The 23,483-nt window shown below is 41.6% G+C and overlaps 2 protein-coding genes across 9 annotated transcripts in view; both read left to right on the plus strand.

Moving 5' to 3' along the window:
• BOD1 (biorientation of chromosomes in cell division 1) overlaps nt 1-23,483 on the plus strand; it is a 196,643-nt gene that overhangs the window by 13,636 nt on the left and 159,524 nt on the right. Inside the window, exon 1 of one of the 7 annotated variants that reach the window (XM_069643580.1) lies at nt 19,238-19,375. The exons of 3 other annotated variants lie outside the window; for them this stretch is intronic. The gene's annotated coding sequence lies outside the window, so the exon portion shown is untranslated. Of the gene's footprint in view, nt 1-19,237; nt 19,381-23,483 lie in introns of those variants that run through there. 3 more of the 7 variants (XM_069643576.1, XM_069643578.1, XM_069643574.1) reach the window with 3 other exon arrangements.
• The window catches only part of PTPDC1 (protein tyrosine phosphatase domain containing 1), a 980,126-nt gene continuing 975,888 nt past the window's right edge, over nt 19,246-23,483 (plus strand). Inside the window, exon 1 of one of the 2 annotated variants that reach the window (XM_069643571.1) lies at nt 19,246-19,380. The gene's annotated coding sequence lies outside the window, so the exon portion shown is untranslated. The remainder of the gene's footprint in view (nt 19,381-23,483) is intronic. The other variant, XM_069643572.1, reaches the window with a different exon arrangement.

Raw genomic sequence — 23,483 nt, forward strand, 5'->3', positions numbered from 1 at the left:
TGGCAAAACTAAATGTATTTAGATTGGGTGAGTAGGTTATTACTGGAATGTCATGTAGCACTATCCTGCTTTAGTATAGTAATTCATGTCTCAATGCCTTCCTGTCATAGATCACAGCCAACTTTAGAATCCACTACAAATGTTTTATTGTGCAAGAAAATGTGATTAGAGGAATGTTGGCTAAAGACATGGCAGATTAAGTAGGTGTTTAGAGAACTATGTAATAAAAGGGGCGAATGTGTGCTGTGTATTAAATATTGTACTTGTTGGAAGCCGTTTTTGACATGTTTGCAGTTTTCTGTTTAAGATGGCCTATCTTGTTTTAGAAATCCTGAGCTTGCAATTAACAGTGAATGCCTATGAATGGCTTCAACTGCCCATTTATGCTTACAGAACAGGTTTTAGCACGTTAGAACCGCTGCAAGCCGCAGTGCAAATTTAGCCAGGGTCAAAGACCTTTTGAAAGACTAAACTAGCTCTAAAATGTATAAAAGTTCTCCTTTTGAATGGAGTAGGGCAGACCCACATAATAAGGGTTCCAGAGATGGTCATTATACGGTAGCAGACGGAAGAAATATATTTTATATGTACTTTTAAATTGCGCCATATTTTAGAAATCCAGTGCCCTGAATTCGAATCCATCATTCTGATTAGGATTGTCATGTGTTTCTGCTTGTGATACAACTGTGTTGAGCTATTCTTGGGTTAAATCCGACTCATAGCAACTGCAAGGCAGGCTAACATTGTACGGCAACAGAAGCAGTGCGAGTTGAAACAGAATCCATGATTGGACGTCTGCACGCATGCTTTACTGTTGCACTGAACTACAATCCTCACAAGGATTGTAGTCCGAAGGGCTTTTCTCTAGAAACCCGGCGCGGATGAGGTGGGGCCAGTCTGTGCCAGTCCGCGGCTGGACACGGCATGCACCACACCACTGACCCTCGAGCCCGGTCCAGGACCAAAAGTTCTAACTTAGCTGTTGGGCCATACACCAGCAAAGGACCATCCCCGGTGAGACCCCCCTATCTTGGAGATAGCAATGGCCCATGTTAAACATGGGGATCCGGCAGAAGTGCTCCACAGAGGTGGGAGCCGGGATTTAGCAGTGGAAGAGAACTCGAAGGTGCCCACGAGTGGGACACATGAAAGGAAGGAACAGAGGGGGACACAGGGAAATGGCCAACAAGATTGGGACTCAGTTTACTGACATCATGGCTCCTCCCATATCCGTATCCCAAGTAATCAAAGACTTGCATACAGAGGAGAGGTAAACCGCAACAGCAGAACCCAAGGACTTTGAGAGCAGGCCTATTGAACCCACATTCCCTCAGCAAGCATTCAGAGAACATCCATGAACTGATCCTGGAGGAAGATCTACATATGCTATTTTTGACAGAGACCTGGCTCAAGGTACCAATTGGACCGGTCTGTGATAAAACTGTGCCAGAAGGATATATTTACCACCAGAATAGAGATAGTGGGGCAGCCATAATAGCAAGAGAGTCAATCTGCTTATTCAAAGCATCACTGTCCTGTACAGGCTGTGAAGCCCTCCATCTTAAATATTCATCCACACCCAAAGAATGCATTAACTTTATAGTGATATACAGGCCTCACTCTCTCGTCTCAGACTTTAGCTGTGAAATCACCCAACAGCTGAATACATTGAAATCTACCAACTCTTCCTCAATCCTGGTGGGAGATCTTAATGGGTGGCGTGGTAACCCCTGGACAAAGAAGCAATCTGTCTTGAAAAGACGTTGAAAAACATTGACTACTTAGGCCAGAACAGTGAATCCACTACAATGAAAGGAAACCAGTTCGATTGGACTATTACACATAATCTTAATATCCAGAATATAACAACCCGGCCGTGCATCTGGTCCGACTATTTTAAAGTCATGGTTTAAATACATCTGCAGACCATACTCAAACCTAAACATAGCCCCCGTATCAGGACAAGGAGCAGAAATTTTCTGGGCCTAGGCCCAGATCAATATGAACCATGCTTACATCAAATAGAAGAGTTTCCAAACAGGGGACTCTTGTGGCCAATTAACGCATTACACAAACCATATACTTGATATGGTGGAGCAGTATGCTCCTCTTAAATCCAAAATGGTCAGGAAGACCAACAATCGCCAAAGTTGGTTCAATAGCTCACTTTGCAAGTTTACAACTGAGAAAAGACGATTGGAAAGGATCTGGCAAAAGGATCCATCATTAGACAACAAAGAACGTTGGAACCATTACAACTCCAAATATAGAAGGCGTATTAGAGAGACCAAAGCGGGACATTACAATGAGCTGATTGGAGCAGCTCATAACTCGACAAGCAAGCTTTTTGTTATAATCACATCGGTTGAGAAACCCAAAGCCCTGTCCCCTCCATACACCAACGGAGGAGGATTGCAAACTTGTGAAAAAGGCATTTGCAGACAAAATAAAATAAGCCAGAGAATCCATCATTCAAGCTAGAGAAACCTCAATAGATTCACCTTCCTAACGTCGACGAATTGCAGCCTTTTGAACTGGAGAACTTTAACTTCAAACCAATCTCTGAAGAAGAGATGGTGAAGGTGTTATCTAAGATAATTAATGCCTCCTTCCATAACGTCATGATTGCCCAAGACCTTAAAAAGGTATCCATTACACCTCTGCTTAAAAAACCAGGTCTGGATCCTAGGAACCCTGGCAAAATGCACCCAATAACCAATAATAATTTTATCCTGAAAATCATGGATAAAATAGCGACGGAACAATTACAATCCCATGTCGAAGCTAATAACATTCTGCACGTTCAGCAATCGGGCTTCCGTGCTGCACAACCGCGATGCTGGAACTACAATCACGCATGCTATCCATAGTGGACAAGGGCAAGACAGGGATGCTAATGTTACTGGACCTAAGCGCGGCCCTCAATCTCGTGGATCACCTGCTACTACAGCAGGCTTTCGAGAAAACGGCAGGATTCTCCAAAGCGGCATTGGCCTGGCTGGCATCTTTCCTCGCAGATCGAGTAGCCAGAGTACACTGGGAAGAGAAGTTCTCGACTCCGCCCCACATAAGTGCAAGGGTTCCACAGGGAGCCAGTATATCCCCTCTTCTTTTTAACCTCTTTATACCCATGTGTACTCTTAGAATCCATTGGCGTATATTATACTAACTATGCCGATGATACCCAGTTGGTGTTAGATAGAGGGTGACTAACAGACAAGGTTAAGATCATGGCCATGTATGATCTAATTGACAAGTGGATGCAAGAAAACTGGATGTGCTTAAACAGCAAAAAGACCGAGCTGATATTTGGCTCCCGACAAGCGAGAGACCAGCTAGGAGTAGAATACGAGGAGTTTGTAGTCAAAGATTCACGCATTAAGGTAGTCGCCCAAGTGAAAATTCTTGGGATGATGGAAGTCACTCTGGGTACGGAGGCTCAGACCAACTACCTCCACAAAAACGACGCCTACTATATTTGGCTCCTGAGAGCTATTCGCCTGCTCCTGAGTGAAAACAACTCAGCGATCGTCGCCATCATACTATCGCACCGTGATTATGGCAATTCGCTATTACTGAGAGCCTCCAAAAAAATGCATTAACAAATGCCAGATAATGGAAAATAATGGGGCTCGGGGGGGGGGGGGTAAAAGGGATCAACAGGAGAGATCATTTAACGGAAGGAAGGAGAGCTCTTCGCTGGCTCGGGGAGAGAATCCTCTTCAAATCCATGACGCTAGTGCATAGATGTCTGTTTTGGGCAGCCTCGATGTATCTTAGATAGAAGTTCACTAGATGCCATTCTAACAGGACCCTAAGATCAGAAGCACATGGCAGGCTGCAGGTACCGCCGGCAAATCGAGCTATGGGTTCTGGAAAATCCTTCCCGGTTCAGGCGGCCCGGCAGTGGAACAACCTCCCTATGGCCATGCGCCTAGAACCAAACCATGGTATTTTCAGGAAGCGCCTCATGACCCAGCTTTTTTAAGTAATTCTCTGCCTAAACAGTCTTTCTACTAGAAATGATTTCGGGTGTCTATCTACCGTACCCTGTCCTATGTCTCTGCGCCCTGATGCATGCAGGCTTTCAGCGCATTATAAACCTAAATAAATGTAATAATGTCCCAAAGAATTTCTGATGATGTCACTGGTTTTTGCAGAGACATTATTACATATAACATGCGGGGGACATCCCTGCAACCGTTGTCACCATATATAAGGTCGCCAATGGCTTTTCCCGGCAACATTATGTATGGGGACATTATTACCTGATACCAGAATGAGGGCAGGTGGTTCACATGGCTGATTGTACTACCATGTGGACATAGCTCTGCAGCTATAATAAAGACCTGCTAATCTCACAGTAGCTTGATTGGTGTGCAGGACCCTAATACCCTTATGCATCCTCTGGGCCCTGACCGCCCACATATTATCGTCCCAGCTACTGTCCATCCTCTGCACTTGTCTCGGCTCCCCCTCCGCCACTGGAAGTTGCACATCATAGCACTTCACCTGTTGCACTCCTGAGCATCACAGCACCGATCCCACTCCCTCCTCACTTGCACGTTCTGAACACTCCCAAGTCAGAGTAGGTTTATCCTCCCCTCCCCATTGCATCTGTTTGTATTTCATTATCGTTGTAATTACGTTGTATATTATCCCTTGTCCCCTCCCGGTTGCCCTGTGGGCGCTTTGAAACAGTATTTGCTTCCTGTAAAAGCGCCTAACAAGTGACCAATAAATAGATTGCACTTTCTTTGTTACGCCTCTCAGGGTTCACTTCCCCAAGTTTAGGCCCCTTTTAGTTTCAAACACCAGTTCAACTTATCAGGACGTACCTTTTTCTTATATAGTGTCTGGCACATGTCATCCTTTCATGGGGTAGAATTGGAGGCTTTTGAAAATGCCAGGTCTTTGCTCTTCCTAAGTGCGACCACTTTGATCCTTTGCCCCTCTCATTTCTTACTTACTTTCCACTGTTTATCTTCGGGTGCTTCCTGCACCCCTTTCATCTGTGTTCCTTTCACTTTGTCGTGCACTTGCACCTTCCTTTACATTCTGTGTTGTGCTTCTTGCACGCTCCCCGCCTTCTGCCGTGCACACTTGCACCTGTACTTTTCCTATTGTGCCTCTTGCACACTCCTTTCACTATTCCGTACACACCTGCACTTGTTTCGTTCTTTATGGGTCGTTCGCAGCCTTTTCTTTTACTCAGGACTTCGCTTTTACTAGTGTGCCTTTTCCTGCCTTCAGTGCCACTAGTGCGCTTTCCTCTTGCTTACTTTTGTTTCTTTCATCTCGCTCTCTCCTCCACCCCCCCCCTTCCTCACCAGGTAGCTTGCTCCTGGTGAGCGGTTTCTCCTGGAAGCTTTGAGTCGAAGGTCAGGGTCTCCGCACCTGCCCCTCGGACATTCTTGGGGCTGGCACACGACCTGAGGGAACGAAGAATTACATGGACACCGCCGGCAGTATACCGGATGCCTCGCTCCTGCTCTCTGGAGACACAGCTCGCTTGCCACGTTGTAGGCCCGCAAACACTGGCCAAGTGTTGTGGCACTCCATTCTCCTCCAGAGCCTTCTTTCTGACGATCCCAGCTCCTTGGCTTCTCTGGTTCTCAATACGCCTCCCCAGCTCGCTCATTCACCTGTGCAGAACCACACCTTTTTATAGTTCCTAGTGGAGTCAAGTGGAATCTGGTGCGAATGAATAGTGTAGAGTGCCTGACTCTATTAGTGGGGCAGTTCAATGGTATTTGGTAATAGTAGGCCTCGCCCTGCCTCCCCATGTTAACTATAGGGGAAATCTTTGCTGCTCGAGATTGCCTCTCCCTCGACCCAGTACTTGAAAACGGGGATGGGGAGTCAAGGAAAGATGGGAATTGATCTTTACAGGATGTATTATTACAAGGTGATTGGTAAAGGGTGGGGGGGGTCCCCTGGCCCTGGTTTTGTATGCAAAAGGTGATTCTCTTATAACAACTCCCTATCTTATACACCCGGACATGCGAGTACGGCTCTGTACAACACTTCCCATGATCTAAACTAGGGAAGGACAAAAGTGTTGGGATTGAGCTTATGTCTTTGTCTTACCTTGCTTTCCCCTTTTCCAGGGAACGTTCTGGGATGACCGGTTTGTGTCTCTTGGCTTGGGGACAATGGGACCTGCATAACCCATAAAGGCTTCTGGGATCTCGTCACCTATCTTCCTGTTGCAATACTGTCTCTCCTTTGGTACTCTGAGTGCAACCCTAGACTCCCTTACCCAGGTGCTCCTTCCTCTCTTGTTCACCACCATTAGTTGGGATCCAGAATTGATAGCCTACACCTGGCCGACCTGAATAGAGTAGTCTCGGGGTCTACTGGGGAGAATACCCCTATGTTTCGCACATACCTAAAAAGCATTAGTATGACATATTGGCCACATGAATTTATTTGTATGCTGGAGCGATTGACTGAATTGCAAAAAGAGCATAATATGCTATGATTTTCATTCTGCAGAAGCTGGTGAAATGGAATGCATTTACAATTTGATATGGACACATCGTTCATTAGGGATGAGCTATTGTGAAACATGGTTGCAGAGGGTGCATGTATGTTTCCACATGTATGCAATCTGGAAGATTTTCATTTATAGGGTTGTTTTTGGTTTCTAGTACTTGTAGAAGTACATTAGAAATTCTTATGGATCTTCCTGTGCGTTTATGGGGAATTTTACCATTCCCACCAGTAGTCCAACTCTTGCCATCTACCTGAGACACTGTAGGTGCTGTTGGGATTTTGTGGCATTTGTATGAAGGACGAGCATTTGCAAACACAACTGGTCGAGCCGTTTAAGTAAATGTTGTGAACATTTGGTGAAACAAATCAATTTGAAAACATGTATATCAGGTTGGTCCAGTATTGGTCTTCTTCGGGGGCACGGTTCCATCCCGGACCTGACTAACAATCATATGTTCCTATGTAATTTGCATTTATATACTTGTCGCAGATTAACCGTGGTCCTGAAGGTTCCCCACCATTCTGCACGGTATTCTTTTGGGAGTCACTTACCCTTTCGCTCTGTCATATATAGCTGTTCGATTGGAATTCCTATTTTGCTTAATTGTTATACGGCATACATGATCCCTGAGTTGTTTCACAAAGAAAATTGGGCTGCTCTTTTGTAGTTGCCCCCTCTTTTTAATTGTATTCGGCAGTCAGCTATAACTCATGTTCTATGCAGTAGTCTATAGCCATGTTTTTGTGTTTTACAGAATGGTAACAACCACCTCCTGAGGAAGACGTGTTTACTACCACTACACGTCGAAACCGGTCGAGAGATAAACCCTACAGGGATTTGATCTTTTGCACTTTTTTCTTCCGATCCACCCTGACAATAGATTATTTATTAATTCTATTGATTATGAATATAAAAATTATGTCTGTTTGATGGGGACCAGTTATGAATTCCTTCTCCACACAGGTTTTTAGCATGATTCTTTTGTCTTTTAAGCTTTTGGATGTATGTCACGGTATGTTGAGTTGAGTTTGAATGAGTGCACTATGAATGGCAAGTATGTGTGACAATGTTTTAGCCGACTTTAGGCATACGGTTGCTGCTGTTTTGCTGTATTAAAGTGATCAGTGTTTAATTATTTGTGATTGACTCACCATTGTTTAAATTGTTGGTATCACTTTCAATACATTTTGATACATATTTTTTCAAATTGATTTGCTTCTCTGGACAATCTTTTTCTGTTCTATGCAATTGTAATACTCTAGTCCAGAGGCTAGAGTTTCCCTGCCCTTTTCAGATTTTTTGTGAACATTTGGTGGCCATTGGAAAAGATTGATGGCTACTTTTATATAGCAATTTACTTAAGTTGTGTTGCTGAATTTAAATGGACCTGGGAGTTTTGGCTCTGTCCTTTTGGGACTGCAGATATTTTTTGACAAAATGTATGGACGTGCAGTTGGACTAGAGTTTTGTGCTTGTATTTGATGAAGCAGAAATTCTTTGTTTAGTGAAATTAGGGAGATCTGGTATAGCTTCTGTTTTTATTAGTTTTCTTTTGAAAGGATGTTTTGTGAGGTTCAGGGTACATTTCTAGATAGGTGGATTATCGTGTATGCAGCCTGTTGTATTCTAGGATGCAAGGAATGTCAGCGTTGTCTTTCTTTGCATCAAAGCTAACTAGGAATAGGCCATTGAGTGTATGGAGACTTGAAAGTGCTACTTAACTCATACCTTTTTTGACGACTGTGCTGCCAATGTCAATCAGTGCGTGGTCTAGAGTTAGACCTTGGGACTTGTGAATAGTGACACATATATTTTATTGTGAATTTGTAGTTGGCTTTCTACAAGTAAATTGTGTTTCAAAGCGCCCACAGGGCAATGGGGAAGGACCATGGGCGGGTCACAAAATTAGGAAGGAGGGAGAGCGGGATCAGCTGCCTAGGCCCTGGTCATCAATCTCAGCAACTGGGATGGTGGGGGGATAGTTTAGCAGAGGTGGGATGAAGTGAAGGAGGAGCGATTTGGAGATTTGGCTGAAGAGGAAAGGGAAGGCTGTTCGTAGGAGGTAGCCTGCCAAGGAAAGAGATTGGCCACCAGCTCGCTGTTTAGGGAAGCATTTGACAAGCAGCGAGTTGGTGCCGTAGGAACGTAAAGCTCTAGAGGGAGTGTATTTAGTGAGAGCCAGTTGTAGATGGCGTGGTCCCTGGCCCCACACAGCCTTATGGATGATGCAGAGGGATTTGAATGTGATGTGATGCTTGCAGCAACCAGGAGCCAGTGGATAGTTTTTAGGGCTGAGAGATGGTTGTCGTAGAGACGAAGCAGGTAGATTAAGGAAAAGGCTATTCAAGTAGTCTAGCCTAGAGAACAAGAGCACTAGAGACATTGAGCCTCTCGGGGTAAGGGATGAAAGGAAGAATTCCTTTGAGGAGGTAGAGTTGAAAGTGGGCCTTCTTGGCAAGGTCGAGAATGTTAAGGAGGAAGCAAACCGAGGAGTAGAGGATTACTCTAAGGTTTCTGGCTTCAGAGAAAGGAGAACGGGGAGGGCCCATAGAAGATGGCCAGAGTGAGGGGAAGAAAGAGGGAGCAAGAGATGAAGAATTGCTCTCTGTGAACATAAAGTCTTTGAAAAGAAGGAAACGCGCTATTGTGCAGCATATTCTTTTAACTTCTGTAGGTTTGTCAAAGTGGATGTGGACAAACTGAATGTTGTCATGTGGATATGTTTGGACTCCCAACAACTGTACCAATTGCTCCATTGACTAAACCTTATTTGTCAAAGTTACGGTTTAGAAATATTGTGCAGTTAAGAAGAGTTAATAGGTTTTCTAATCCAGCTGTGTTTGCAATATTTTTTCTAAGCGCTTTAGTCGTGCTGTTGCTGGTTGACATATAGGGAGTGTCATGCCGTGCGCTTTTAGTTTGTCTGTGGAGATGATGCCCACTGTGGGTTGCATTTCTTTTTTCCACATTGTATCGTTGAATTGGCTACAGCTTGCAAGCGTTGGCATTAAGCGCATGCATTTTATATTTTGTTGATTTAATTGTTTCATGACATCAGGGGCAGATGCCTTTTGTCCATGCAGCTCATTGATTACTCTAGTTTCTAAAATGGATTTTGCATCTTTAGTAAGCAGACCAATTAATTCTAATACTTTTAAAAAAATGTTACCGTAGGTTAGATCTGCAGACTGACGCATGTTTTGAGTTCGTTCAGTGTATCGAAAATGTTGCCAGATTTACACCGCCAATGCTGCTGAGGTGTATTTGGGCATTTTTTGGGTCCTAATATTGTGGGTTAACCTTTTACTGGTGGTAACTTTGAGGTCTCCGTAAACAATAACACATATTCCTCCAAGCAGTTCTTCGTTGTCCGTTTTTAGGAGTTCTTGCATTCTGAGATGAATTAAAGGCAGCATGTGGTTAGAAACAATGCTTACTTCATCAACCAGGAGGACTTTATTTGTTGTAGAATACTGCATACTTCAGTAGCAGCTTCTGCTGATAAGTAGTATTGTAATTTGTTTTGATGTTCTACTGGGAGCAGAAGTAGTCGTATAATTACCTGTGGGGGCTGTTAAACAGCTAAAAGGTTGTTGTTAAGTCTTGTAGAAAAGTCCTGATCATTTTTAAATTGAGAAGGTTTTGCCTGAACCAGCTTTACCACTTGCATACAAGAGCAGAGGTATGTATGTATGTATGTGTGTGTGTGTGTGTGTGTGTATATATATATATATATATATATATATATATATATTTTTTTTTTTTTTACAGCTACAAGTTGTAGTTTCATGTTCAAGCCCATGTGCAATTTCTTAAGTAACGTCTGGGTAAATGGTGAGTTGTTCATCATTTAAGTTTGGTTTGTGCACTGGCCAGTCATCCTATTGTTTACATTGATGCATGGTGTTTTCTACCTCAGTCGTGGCTATTTGTTTAATTTAGAATGGGAGGTTCCTGGCATCCTGTAAGAGAGGGTTGACTGCCTTCTGGAGTGTTTTTATCTAGTAGAGCTCCGATTTCTTCCTCTTGTTGCCGTTCATTGTCCAACATTTGTTTGTATTGGTTCCACATTGACATTTGTTATACTGATATCATTCAAATGAGTCATGGCCACCTAATGCTTCTTTTCTCCAAGTTTTGAATGGTTGCAGTAAAGTTCTCTGTTGTGGAGATTTAAACGATAACTTTACACAATTAATTAGAATTGGGCTGGGCTTGGTGAGTTTTACTAGGCTTCCTTTACAAGGTGAGACTGAATATTTGCCCGTTGTCTCATAAGGATAAACATTGTTTTTGTAGGAGTAGTTTTGGGCTATGTCGTACAGACACATGTTTTCCAAAGCAGTACTTCTGTTTCGATAGTATTTGTCAATTAAATTGTTTTTTAAAATGTCCTGGCTTTTGGGATCATCTGTGGCTATTGTTTCTATCTCTTTGGATTTTAGTACCCTTTTTCGTGATGAAGCTGGACCAAGGTATAGCCATACAATATTTTCAGATTTCCCATATAAGGGTGTGCCTGTTAAATGGCCTACAGCTTCAGCATTTTCATACCAAAGCTATACAATTTTGGGACTGTATTTTGTCAGATATATCAGCCCAGGGCATTAGCTCGGTTTTCGCAGCTTTGGTCCTATACCTTGTAACTGCCGTGGAAGTATTAAATGTCTCTATATTTGCATTCCACAAGAGGGCAATGATTGCATTGTAATCATGGATGTACTTGGATACCTCATCTCTCTTAATGTTGTATGTGTTTTTAGGGGAATTCCATTTTACACAGTGTCTAATGGAAGACATCAAGCTATTTAATTGTCCTTTGGTGGAAACTGATCTAGGGAAACCAAACCGACATTTGGTATAGTATTTACCTTTTCTCGTCTTTTTATTTGTAGACGTCGGCAGTATTTGCCACACTTATGTTTTTGGAAGCGTACAATTTGTGTACGTAGGTCACTGTGGTTTCTGAAGGGATGTCGCAAGTAATGTATTTTTGAATAAATTGTAAAACGGTGGCATCACTGTCATGGCCAAATTTTGGACCATCTCTTATCCACAAAAGCATGTGGATATGTGGTTCTCCTCTGGATTGATATTCCAAAGTGTTTTATTACAGATGACATGCAGCATGGCAGTTAAGCAATGGTATTCCTTCTATATTTTGGTTTGCCATTGCGTAATAAGTCATGGAAGCCATACCATGCATATTCAGCACAATTTTGTAACAAACCATGTGGGTGAGCCTAGGTTCCTTAGCTTAAAACGTACATCAGCGTGACAACAAATCCATTATTCTTTTGTGCCACGCATGTTTGCCAAGAGATTTGTGAATGCAAAACTTCATCTTTGTCTTCTCTTTTGAAGCAGTTTGCTAATTTGCTTTCGAACAGGAGGTGGAAAATGTATTGTCTAAATCTTGGGTCTTCAGAATACATTGGTAAAGGGCAATATTCTGATGTACTAATTCTGTGTGGATCTTTGATATCTTCCTCCATTTCCTGTAGAAAAGAGTAGAGTAAAAGAACGTGCTTCTACACTTCTTCCATATGCTCATTGGCGATCTTTTGGCGTGAAGCATTTGTTATGTTTCTAATGCATCTTCTATTGTGTCTTTGGAATGTAGTGGGTGAATTGTATACTCATTGGCTGCAGTGACAGTATCCACATTTTCAAATTGGCCAGTTTGTGGTGAATCTTCAATTATTTGGATGGTTTCTCTTCAGTTTTCCTCTGTTTATATATTTGTAGTATGCATTATTTTCTTTAAGATATTGTAGTGCTTTGTCTTTTGTTGGTACACCATGAACTAGTACAATCAAAGATTGTTCTACTGGCAGTCATATTCCAGAGTTTCTACATTTTCTATAAGATCTAATGGCAAATATACTACTTTGCCACAAATGCCTTTAACTCGGATGGAGGCAATTTGGCAGTTTTGGGTTGAAGGCGTGTTATAACTTGCAATGCATGTACTGTTTCGATTATGATAATCTAATACAAGTCTCGTTGTTGGTGAGCCTTTGGAAGTGGGAAGATTTCTAAGTATTAGTGATAGCCCTTGATGGCATTTGGTTTTTGTCAGGCTTTGTATTGCAGTATGTGCATGAGTGGTCTGTTATTTAGTATTTATTTTCTGTTCGATATAAAGGTAATTGGAAGGATTGGGGTTCCTCATGGTACTGTGGTTTTGAAACTTCGCTATTTCTGTTTGTTTTCGCTAATTTCTAAAGTTACTGAATTTCCAAGTCACGTTTTTAGTTGCAAAATATTTACTTTTTTAGTGTTCTATTTCTCAAAGGAGTTTGTCTGTTCATGTAGGAGAATGGTTTAGTTTGTGCAGTTCTAGATCAGGACATTTTGTACAGTACATTCTATGGACAAGGTTTTGTATAGCGGAATGGTGTGTTGCTAACTTTTTAATGTGATGGAAAGTGCTTTTGTCTTTCAGTTTCACATCGTGATTGAGGAACATTCTACACACTTGCTACCAGTGCCAAGACAATTTACTATCTGAGAACCGGGTGCATCTGGATGGAGGAAAACCTTTCATGTTACCTACAATGAGGTGGCATTCCTTGTCTTGCCAGACAAAGTTTTATCTCTGTGTTAAGGTCCGACAGTTCTGAAGCAGAAATGAATAACTACTCCCGCGGGGGAGCACGTACAGCCATGTATAATTCTTTCTAGCTGCCTGCTCTAATGGCTTAACAAGACAGAACAGCACCTGGGTTTGCAGATTACTCGTGCTTATGTTCAGCTTCAAGGGTTCTCATTATAAGACAAAACAAATCGTATGGCAGCCTGGCATTCCTAACTATGTAAGCAACTCAAAGTTCAAGCAGCGGTTGGTTACTGTGCTCAACCTAAAACCCAGAATATGAGAAGCTATTTGCATAAGAAACAATATAAAAATTTTCCAAAGTTATCTTGTGGCGTCGATATATTGATGATTTATTAATCTTATGGGAAGGCTCAGAAATAGAGTGGAAAGACTTCTTTCAGATCATTAATACTCTGAGTAGACGTCTAAAATTCAGAGTACCACAATAAAACGGAAGTGATCTTCCTGGATATTAAGTTGAAAATCATGAACAGAATAACCAAGGTATATAGCAAACCAACAAGTACCAATATAGTTCTACATGCATAAAGTGCCCATCCCACGAATTTAAAGAACAGTATACCATATGGAGAGTTTCTTCGTATGAAAAGAAATTTTAGTGAAACCTCCACTTTTATTCAAAATGCCAAGAAAACAGCAAGTAGATTCCAAACCCAAGGCTATAAGAGATCTGTTATCAACAAAGCTTACAATGAATGTAACAAACGGACAAGGCAAGAGCTTCTGACAAAATAAATACAGAAACAAGGGCGGACCATAAAAAAATAGAAGAAATCATCAGATTTCTTGCAACTTTTGACAATGGCGCCAAACAGATAAGAGAATATTGGCTAAACACTGGTATATCCTGAGAAAAGATCAAGAAATCAGTTCAGTGATAAATGTGAATCCAAGTGTAACGTTTAGAAAAGCCAAGTCTTTACAATCCAAAGTTTCTCCAAGTATGTTTCAGTCCAAATTAAAAACAAATTGGCTATCAGAAAAACTAGCAGGGTTTCAGAGATGCATCAAATGCAAAGCTTGCAAATTTGGGCAAAACATGAAACGATACATTCACTCACGAACAGGGCCAGATGTCAGAATTACGAAAACCATATACTGCAGTACCAAATGAGTAATATATGTGATAACTTGCAGCTGCAATCTCTGGTACATAGGAAGTACAAAAATGGAAGTTAAGGTCAGAATCTTGGAGCAATCAAAAACTTGTATCCAACATTTTTCTGATATACATGGAGGAGATATTCAGTCCCTTAAGTTCTTCAGTATAAATAATGTACAGCCACATGTGAGTGGGGGAAACTGGGAGCGCAAACTGCGACAACTGGAAAGTCGATATATAATTGACTATCACCAAATCCCCAGGTGGACACAAATACCAAGAATTGTATACATTTATAGGGGAGTGATATGATTAATATAACGTTTCAGAGACTCAACAGCTCTGGATGGATATTGGAAAAAGAAAACGGATGTCATGATGGACCCAGTGTAAATGAGAAAAAAAACTACATAGCAGGGGCAAGCAACAAGCTGCTAATATTAGACAATAACTTAGTCTACTCACTGATTAAGCTTTTTGCTAAGAGTGATTTTTTTTTTTGTTGTGACTTTTTTAATGTATGTTCAAACATGTTTAACACAGTTTTAATCTTAGTTCACTTTGCACATTTAGATATCCAGGTTTTAGCACATTTGCATAATATTTTTACTGACACCATGCTTCTTAGATTACAAAAGAACCAAATTAAGAGAGGGGTCAAATAAAATGATGTATGATATGGTGGAACATTAGGATGCATTCAAGTATGTTGGGACATTAATCTGCCCGATAGATGGAAATTGTATATAAAAAATATTAGAATACATTACATTGGATTAGATCCAATATATGGGTGTAGATACAACTAAGTGGCAAATAACAAGCTACCAGATAACTAATGTTACATTTTAAGGCGCTAGGCACTTTACTTTGAGTCATTGTACTTCAACTCCAGGTAAATATAGCATATTGCACACAGTAGCATAACCATCAAAGTGATAACCAAGTGTAAGGCAGAAATACAATTCATATGCACATGACAGAAAAAATAAGCCTTGCACATTGGGGGAAAAAAAATACAGAAGTTGATACTGCACAATACACTAGGCACTTTACTATATAATGCACTGAATCCTAAAGTCAGATGAATACAGCACATTTGCACATGGCATAACTAAACATCCAGCAAGTAGCAATACTCGGCAAAAGCATAGGAAACCGATATGGTTTGTTTAAAGCCTAAGATCACTTGATCTCTATCAATATATCGATAGATTGTAGCCTCCTTTTAAGCACTAGTCAATTTATCTTTTCCATCCAGTGGTTGAATGTAGGAAAGCCAAACTGCAGGTGAATGTATTTATCCCGCAGATGTCATCCAAAATTGCAAGCACTTTATTTTAAATTAAGCTTTGCACAATACCATATAAAAACAAATATTTTGTCTCCCCCGTCTCTCTCCTTTTAGTACATGCAATTTATAATATTGAATACCACTTTGCCTAAAAACATACAATTTTTATTTCTCTAAAATATATGCACTTAGAAAAGACTCAAACATGGCTGCATTAAAAGGCAAATAGCAATGGTAAAAGCATAGGTCTAGTGGTTTCAACACAGGAAAGGGACCTAAGTCAAACGGGAAATGAAATATAATCTATTTTAAACATGTCAGTTACCATCCTAAGAAGCCCAGTTTGGGGTGAAACATTTATTGTGACTTTTTCACGGGTGTGCTCTTGACTGTCCATACCAAAGAATAAAGGACGTTTTACTAATGGAGAAAGCACAATACTGTGGTGTACTTTTTTCTGAAATGCAGGGTGGAGGAGTTCTGCTATGAGCTGCTGCTTTGCAGTTTGCTTTATATATATATATATATATTTATATATATATATATATATATATATATATATATATATATATATATATATATATATATATATATATATATATATATATATATTCACAGCCACAGTAGTTGCTGTGTAGTTATGATTAATTTGATGTTTCCATTGGAACAGCACTTTTTGGGCAGCCTATAACTCCCCTCACCAAACTTTGGAAAAAAGTATATGGGGCACTTGCAAAGTTTGGTGCAGGGGGGCAAAAGTTATGGGGGGGTCCCAAAACGTCTTTTTTTTTTTTTTTTTCTTCTCCCATAAACTGAATGGGGGGAAGACTTTGCACACAGCTACAGGCCAAACCGCTGGAAGGATTTTCACCAAATTTGCAGCAAGGGCAGGGGCTTGGTACCGAAAGCGTGCTTTTGTAAATTTGGTGACAATTCGTGCAGTACTTTTCTTTAAAAAGAGCAAAAAGTAGATCTAAAAAAATTAGTGACCTCTATGTCCGCTCTATGGTCACACTTCCCTGTTCGCTCCGCGGACAAGATACCGATTGGCCAGGGGGGTGGCGTCATGACCGCGGACATGCAACCTCTTCGCTGATTGGCTACAGCGAGCCGTAATGTGCGTCAGAATGTGTGGATGCGCCCGACATCTTGGATCTGAAGACGGTGTGCTCGCTACTAGAGGCGAAATGCTGTTTCGGAAACTGTTTTGGTCTCCTACAGTGCGTGGGGAGGTTCACTGAGTAAGAGATGGTTAAATACTGTAATTGTTTGGGTGGGCGGCAGGTGTTAATGATGTATTCTCTATGCCTGCCGTGTTCGGGATGTTTGTCCGTGCAGAAAATGAGGGGTCTAATAAGGGTAGTATTTCACTCTGTGCTGTGTACAGGCACCTTGGAACTGTTCTAAGGAGACGCGTGGTGTTAGCGAACATTGAAATTGAGTACATGTCGTTATTACATTATTTTTTCCTATGGGTTTGCTATTGAATACTACGCCGCCATGGGTGTGACATGCTTCGGTGGTTGTTGCCAGGGCCTATAGTTTTCGGTGCATGGGCGTAGGCCGAAGGCCATACTTCCAAGACTGTAGGCCCTGGCCACAACCGCCGCCGTATTTCACAGCAATGCATACATCTGTAGTGTTGCTTATCGATTAGATAGTTGTGGGGAGTGTGTACAAGATCAAAGTTACAAGCATTGGAGGTATAAGGCACTGCATGTGCACACATTGTAATATCTATGGATATACAGCTAGCACTCTAGTTTCTGGCCAGAACAAGTTAAGCATACCACAACTATCTATACAACCGTAATACCGCATACCACTCATGTGGTTGTGGGCAGGATATAGACTTTGGGTGCATGGCTGCAGGCCATAGGCCATACTCCTAAAACTCTTGGCCCTGGCCAGAACCGCCACATTGTATTACAGCAATGCATACACCATACTACAACGTTGCACTATGATGGTTCTGGGGAGGGTGTATAGTGTTGGGTGCATGACTGAAGGCCATGCATCCAGGAACTACCTTATATGCAGTGGAGTTATAAGGCAATGTACATCCATACATTTAAATATCTATGGGCATATATCCTAATCTGTAGGCCCTGCCCACAACCACTGCAGCATGTTAGACAGGCACGTTAGTAGCTGTGTTATGGTGAAGTTGTTGTTTCCATAAGAGCAACACTTTTTTGGGTGCCTTATAACTGTGCTCCCCTTAGACGAATCCTCACCAAAGTTTGAAAAAAAAAAAGTATCAGACAGTCTAACTTTCTTTGCAAAGTGTGGTGATGTTTGGTCCGGGGGGGGGGGAGTTACAAGAGTGGGGGGTTCTCAAAACATCTTTTTTCCACTTAGACTGAATGGGGGTAAAGGTTTGTGCCCTCAAACATGTGGCACTTTCCCTGTTTGGTTGTGGAACAGCGTGAAGGATGTCAACTTTATTTGGTGCCCCCGCTATCTTTTATTAATGTTTTGGTGTACGTGGACATTGTCAGAAACACATAGAAAACAAGAGAGTACTGCACTTGGCACACTTATGTAATACTATTTCAGAAGGTGACCTTTGAGGGGGGGTGGGATGGGATGTGGGAGCACAAACTGAAGAAGTGGATTTTTCTTGTTACCGAAGGCATATGTTTAAATGGAAGGTCATGCTCACTGTACCGCTACAAATTAGTGCGTGTGGGTTAAAATCTTTTTGAAATATTGCTGTTAGACTGGCATTCTAAGTTTTGAAAACTAAGGCCAAAATCTGCACTGTTTGCTGGAAACAGCGATTCAGGAGGTGTATGGGAGTAGCGGTTCTCAATTAGATTTCAATATGGTGTTGCAAAGTAAGAATTTTTTGCTTTCTGAGTGAAGGTCATATGAGTTTCTTTTTTTTTTTTGTTGGACGCTCAATACGCCCGCGCATCCGAGTGAATGTATAAGGGGCAATTGTTTTTCGACTGAGCGAAAGGGGAAACCTTTTAAGGAATGAAAGGGTCGAAAAAAATAGCAATTGATAAGGTTATGTTTTAAAAAGTTTGTAAGGGATATGCAATATCAGTCCACGAAGATTCTTTGATGCAAATACATTGGTGTCTGACTTGCAGTAAAAGACTGGAGCCAGTAAATATTATGTAAGTTCACTTTTGCCCACTCTACAGCGAACCACCCTTTATATTTACATTATCGAAATCTAATTGTACCAATATAACTGACGTATTATCTTTGTGCGCTGTTACATTTTTCCTATAATATTGCAGAGTGGCCAGGTTCTGCATTTGTAGGATATGACTACAATAATCCTTTTTTAGCAGTAATTTCTTGTTTGAAACATTATGTTTGCCCACATAGATTTGTGTATCACTTTGCACATTCTTTTGGTCTTATTTGAAATCCTGAGACGTAATTTTTTTAAAATTGTTCATTCACTTTGCTTTCGTAACTGAATTATTGTCTTCCAGTGTAGTTGCCATTTTTTTTAGGTTACGCCGCATGCAGAATCTCAGCGTTTGTAGCCTGTTACTATAGGTGCACATGGTCATTAGTAATATTAGTAATATTTCACTAAAATGTCATGTTTATCCACTTACATTTGTGTATTACTTTGCACATTGTGTCTTTTTTCAAATTTTTTGGTAGAAGTTGGTTATTGACACGTATTTTCTGTTACGTTTCCCGCCCAGGTACATCTTGCCGTACTGTACGTGTCATGGTTTACAGACGCCGAATGAGGGCTTTTTCAGACGGCAAATACAGCTGTTCGTGAGCGGTTGCCTGTACATAACAATTACGTGGGATGACACCCTAAACCCGCTTTGCCCTTACGCCAAACTTGCTGTTCGGAGCAACTTCACATCATTTATGGTGCGGTAGGTTCAAGGCCATGGAGCCTTTTCTGAAATCACTGTGGAAACAAAGCTCCTGCTTTAACCAAGAACCCATAATTTTTGTATGGGCAAAAAAACGTGTTCCTCATCTGTACCATTTGCAATGCCGCACTTAGAACCATTGTTATCATTGCTTTGGGATTACTCCGATGGTGTCTGACATTTTGTTGATTAAACCTACTTTACGAACTCTAAAATGGTCCCGTTTTCTTCTACAATCCAGTCTATTACTTCCAAATGTAAGTTATAGGTTATACGTCGCTGTATGTTTATTTACAGGTGCTGCGTCACGTCACATAGTTGTGCTTTTTGCAGCCTACCATGGAAAGGGAAGAGGGACTATGTATGAAAAAAATCACCTTCCCTTTCTATGGTGGCCATCTTGAAAAAGGATTTTGTTTTATAATCCGAACCGCCAAAGCCGCCCCGGATTATAACCAGTAATCCTCCTTTTAGTAGCACTCCTTACTGCTTTGCAACTTTAGACTATTGGTGGCAAATATTATTGCGTCTATGCATTTTACTGAAAAATATGCAGTGCGTGAAGTGTTTGCAATTTTTTTTTTTCCAAAATTATTTACACTGTGAAAGGTCGCTATTAAAGCAATACTTACTTGGTTTACGGGTGGCTTTATTTTTTGCTACGGCAGCTAATAAGGTAATTTGTGAACGACAGTGAGGAAAGGAGCAACGACAGGTAATATGGGTTGGTAGATGTACAGCAACAAATTATGTGCGTTTGTTACTTGCAAGGTAGCAACTGTTTCTCCTGCTTCTTCATTACAGCACTGCTGCTGTTTCTTAGGGAGGAAGGATGCCGTTAGCTGATATGTTCAGAGAAGTACAACTTTTGCTAAAGAGATATCACGTGTAGTCCATTGGTAATCGCTGCATACCAATACATATTGGCGTTCTGTAAGGGAAATGCTGAAGGTCGACGTTCCTATATCAATATACAATCTATTTCCATACTGTCCACGAGGCATAGATCTTACTGTTAGTGTGTACTGATTCTGGGACATGTCACTGTGCTGTACGCCAGCATATTGTCATGTGGCGTTCTTCACAAGGTGTACACTGTTTAGCTAAAGACCCTTGCTAAAGACGTTCTACTTAAAATGACGTACCAAAAACCCATAAAATTCACTAAAACCACTTTACAAACGTGCCATTATGGTTCAAAGTAAAACAGAAAACCCCCAGAAATTCGCCAGTTATGGTAGGCTAAGCACCCATATCTGCCCGCACGACTGTGCACTGCTAGCACTAACACCAAGAACATAAAAGATGGCATCACAAATGTCACTGATGATATCACTGCTGATATCACATGTGTAGCCCCTTTGCTTTTGTTCACTGAAATATATATATATATATATATATATATATCTATCATTGTTAAAGGGACGTTATGGTTACAAGTAAAACCGAAACTCCACAGAAATTTGCCAGTTATGGTAAGCTAAGCAACCATAACTCATGCCATCACCATGCACTGCTAAGACTAACACCCAGGACATCAAAGATGACATCGCACATGTCATTGACATCAGACATGAAATACATTTTGATGAAAAGTACCTACAAGGAGTTGTGTTTATATTGTTGGTAGCAAGATGCCATGGGTGATCGGGAGACCTAGCATGAACTACTTAATCTATTAAAGAATGTACTCATCTAAAATCATTGTATTGGAGTGTTAATTTTAATACAGAAACCCAATTGTATATTAACATAGGCAATGACTGCAGCATTCACCAGAGAAGTACACTATTTATAATCTTGTAACTTTGGATAGTACAATAATGAATGCTACCTTATCAGAGTTTTGAGTAATGTTAAACATTTAATAACTAGCTAACAATTCAAGACTTACAACACTTGTGCTGGTACAAACAATAAATATGAAGAGCCACAATGCATACAAACCAGAGGCACATACAGGGAAACTAAAGTAAGTAAGGAAGAAAGAAAGGGCATCATCAGAAAATGTTAATAACATTTAAGTTTTATCTTCATGTATACAAGTGAATTGTGTGTTTGAGGCCTGCTCATTTCACCATGTATGTGCACCATGAGCTCAGACCAAACCCTACAGAAAGTACTTAAAGAAAATATGATGAGGTTAACGTCTGGCTATATAGCACCTTTTAAAATTGTAATATTCTGACTGTCAGTGAACAAGACCACCCGGCCTATATATGTCGGTGAACAAAAACAAGTGGCACAGATATGTGATGTCATCAATGACATTTGTGATTTCATCTTTGATGTCCTGGTTGTTACTCTTAGTAGTGCATGGTGGTGGCACGAGTTATGGTTGCTTAGCTTACTATAACTGGCAAATTTGGGGGGGGTTTCGGTTTTACTTGTAACCATAACGTCCTTTTAACAATGTTTATTCTGTGTGTGTGTGTGTGTGTGTGTGTGTGTGTGTATATATATATGTATGTGTATATATATCAAAAACAAAGGGGCTACACATGTGATATCAGCAGTGATATCATCAATGACATTTGTGATGCCATCTTTTATGTTCTGGGTGTTAGTGCTAGCAGTGCACAGTGGTGCGGCCAGGAATGGGTGCTTAGCCTACCATAACTGGCGAATTTGAAGGTTTTTTTTCGGTTTTATTTTGAACCATAATGGCACGTTTGTAAAGTGGTTTTAGTGAATTGCACAGGTTTTTAGTTTTTTAGTAGTGCAACTTAACCATAACGTCCCCTTAAAGTTTTTTTTGAGTGAAAATAAATATAAATATTTTTAGGTTCACATGTTGCGACATCGTTTCGTGATGCGAAAGTGATACGATTGGCTTAGGCCAATAATATAATCAGACTGCATAGTTGCATTTACATTTCTACAGTATGAGGATTGTGTGGGTGTAATTGAAAAGGGGTGAGGCAGTGTGTAATCTGTGTTAGTAATTTGGAATGCAATGAAGGTGAAAGTTGTTGGGTTGGAATTGAGGGCGATGGGGGGGGGGGGGTATGGAAAAATAAAGAAATGAAATTGGTATAGAAGTTCATGAGAGACTGTTGTGTTACGCAATAAGGAATGGGTGAAATAAAGAGGAAGGTTGAGAGAGGATTAGAAATGATTGTGGATTGGGGGTCGCTGTTGCGCTCAGTGTGGCCGCCTGAAAGTGCTGCTCTGTGACGGGGGAAATACTTCTTACTAATCTCTCCGTGTTGGTGCAGTGTTCCTTGGTTCGAAAAAACAGATTTATGCCCACTGATCTGCTGCATGGACTACTGCCTGACTCCTGCTGCTTAGAGGTGAGCCGTTACTGAGAAAATTACCCTGTCGGGTGTGCCGCCTGAACTCCTTGCGGCACCCGCACCACGCTTTCATTGAGCGCAGACATCTGCCGACTCAAGCAGCGGGGCTTGTTGGCCCGACTGGGCAAGGAGCGCCCGCTGCTCAAACTCTGCGTCCTATACTGCTGCCCAACGGGCGACTGGGCTGAGATCACATATCTCTCAGCCCCCTGCACCAGGGTCATGATCATGGACCCTTTATCCAGCGTCTTTCGAGACTCCCGCCCGCAGTCTACTGACCCAGGGCTGGAGCCTGGCGGCGTGCGGGGACCGCCACTCCGGATCCATCAGCCTCCAACCAACGGCTGCAGAACATCCTGTGCCACGAGCGTGGTCCTGACTCTTCGGCTCTGCTTCGTCTCGCAACACACATCTGTCTCGTGGCTCCAGCGAGACACCTCCTCTTTGGAGCCCCAGGTGCGGAGTTCCCTTGGGCATAGGGGCACGTGGTATACAAGTGCAAACATCCTCCAGGCTTCATTACGCCGCTGCAGGCTCCTGAGACGAGTGAGACTCAATTTGAAGTATACATACTGACACCCCCGAGCTGGCCCCCACTGCACCAGGCATTGCTCCAGCGGCCCGCCCATTACCGCATTACTTCTCAGAGCCTCCCAACTGCACCCTTCCAACCACTGCGGTCCGTGAACACCCGCTGCTCACAGCCCTTCTCCTTGCACGACACGCCACCAGCACTCCGTGTCGGACCATCTCTGTATCCTATGTGTATAATATCAAACTGCTAGACCTGCTGGCACTGAGCTC

The sequence above is a fragment of the Ambystoma mexicanum genome, chromosome 2p, assembly GCF_040938575.1.
Source record: "Ambystoma mexicanum isolate Mex_15411 chromosome 2p, UKY_AmexF1_1, whole genome shotgun sequence".
Lineage (NCBI taxonomy): Eukaryota > Metazoa > Chordata > Amphibia > Caudata > Ambystomatidae > Ambystoma > Ambystoma mexicanum.